Source organism: Schistocerca piceifrons, chromosome 6 (assembly GCF_021461385.2).
Source record: "Schistocerca piceifrons isolate TAMUIC-IGC-003096 chromosome 6, iqSchPice1.1, whole genome shotgun sequence".
Classification (NCBI taxonomy): Eukaryota; Metazoa; Arthropoda; class Insecta; order Orthoptera; family Acrididae; genus Schistocerca; species Schistocerca piceifrons.
The window spans coordinates 96,309,969-96,312,284 of NC_060143.1; the positions used below are offsets into that span (position 1 = coordinate 96,309,969).

Sequence of the window (2,316 nt, forward strand, 5' to 3'; positions counted from 1 at the left end):
GTTTGTCATAAACTGCACGTTCTCAGAGGAGATTTAAAGCCCCGCCTTCGTTGCCTGTGTCTTCAGTTGTTTAAGTTGTTTTGCTGCCGCATGTATGGAGCGTGAAAGATGGGTAGATTATCTGTAAAGCCTTGACAGTCGATTGTAAGATTCATATACTTGTAGTCTAGCTTTACCCCATTTTCTACCCCTGAATTGTCCATTTCTTTCCACCATTCTCGGAAGACTTTTCCAGAAAAAAAAATCCAGTTGTAGAGCAGAGGCGATAGTTGAGCTCCTTGTCTCGCTCCTGTCGTGGTTTGAAAGGCAGCAGACAACTCTCCTCTGAACCTCACTTTCAAGGTCGTGTTAGTCACGGTTTGCTGAATAATCACTTCTGTTTCGTTATCTAAGACACTCTCTTCAAGAATTTAAAATAAGGTGGTTCGATCACTTGAGTCTAAGGCCTTTCTGAAAACGACAAAGACGATCACGAATTTCCCATTCCTTAGTTTCAGATGCCAACGGCCTTGCCGCAGTGGTAACACCGGTTCCCGTCAGATCACCGAAGTTAAGCGCAGTCGGGCTGGGCTAGCGCTTGGATGGGTAATCATCCGGTCTTCCGAGCGCTGTTGGCAAGCGGGGTCCAGTCAGCCCTTGTGAGGCAAACTGAGGAGCTACTTGATTGAGAAGTAGCGGCTCCGGTGGTCTCGGAAACTGACATACGGCCTGGAGAGCGGTGTGCTGACCACATGCCCCTCCATATCCGCATCCAGTGACGCCTGTGGGCTGAGGATGACACGGAGGCCGGTCGGTACCGTTGGGCTTTCATGGCCTTTTCGGGAGGAGTTTAGTTTAGTTTCAGATATGAAAGGATGGACTTCAGTTTCATAATCTGCTGAGTAGATTCATAATCTGCTGAAACCCGTTTGGTATTACAAGTACATCATTGAAATATGTTAATTTCTCTCTCTCCACGGAGTACTACTCCAATAGTACTCCCCACCACCACCATTTTCGTCAACGGACATTCTCTACAAACCGATGTGCCGCGAGTATTTTGCACTGTACTACACGTTAGACTTTCTTCGCATTTCATTAGTGTGTGTAGCGAGATTGCAGTGACTGCTTAAATGCCTCCGTGAGTGCTACAATTACTCTAATTTTGTTTTCGTAGTCCCTACCAAAACGATATGCAGGGGCACACGATCTGGTCAAAGGCATCCGAACACCTGTTGACAGACATTAATATGTGGTGGGTCGAACATCGCCTTCACGATGACCTGAACTCTGCCAAGGATGCTTCCAGTTACGTGTCTGAATGTCTGTGGAGGAATGGCGGCCCATTCTTCCTCAAGGGCCGAAATCAGAGAACGTAGTGGTGTTCTAAGCTGTTGTCCGAAGAGAAGTCGACGTCCTAACACATCTCATTGCGTTCATCTACATCTACATTTATACTCCGAAAGCCACCAAACGGTGTCTGGCGGAGGGCGCTTTACGTGCCACTGTCATTACCTCCCTTTCCTGTTCCAGTCGCGTGTGGTTCGCGGGAAGAACGGCTGCCGGAAAGCCTCCGTGCGCGCTCGAATCTCTCTGATTTTACATTCGTGATCCCGGGAAGTATAAGTAGGGGGAAGCAATATATTCGATACCTCATCCAGAAACGCACACTCTCGAAACCTGGACAGCAAGCTACACCGCGATGCAGAGCGCCTCTCTTGCAGAATCTGCCACTTGAGTTTGCTAAACATCTCCATAACGCTATCACGCTTACCATATAACCCTGTGACGAAACGCGCCGCTCTTCTTTGGATCTTCTCTATCTCCTCTGTCAACCCGACCTGATACGGATCCCACACTGATGAGCAATACTAAAGTATAGGTCGGACGAGTGCTTTGTAGGCCACCTCCTTTGCTGATGGACTACATTTTCTAAGGACTCTCCCAATGAATCTCAACCTGGCACCCGCCTTACCAACAATAAATTTTATATGATCATTCCACTTCAAATCGTTCCGTACGCATACTCACAGATATTTTACAGAAGTGGGGACTCGACTCAGGGCAGGCTAGACCATTTTAGGAATGTTGTTACTGCCCACAAACCACTGCCTCACAGATACTGTGTCATAGGGTGCATTGTCCTGCTGACACAATAATTGTATCTGAACTGCTGCCGTCCGGAGTGGCCAAGCGGTTCTAGGCGCTTCAGTCTGGAACCACACGACCGCTACGGTCGCAGGTTCGAATCCTGCCTCGGGCATGGATGTGTGTGATGTCCTTAGGTTAGTTAGGTTTAAGTAGTTCAAAGTTCTAGGGGACTGATGACATCAGCTG

General features: G+C 48.1%; 1 pseudogene; it reads left to right on the forward strand.

The window, feature by feature from the left end:
* The first annotated feature begins 499 nt into the window (after positions 1–499).
* LOC124803879 lies at positions 500–617 on the forward strand (annotated as a pseudogene).
* The last annotated feature ends 1,699 nt before the right edge of the window (positions 618–2,316 follow it).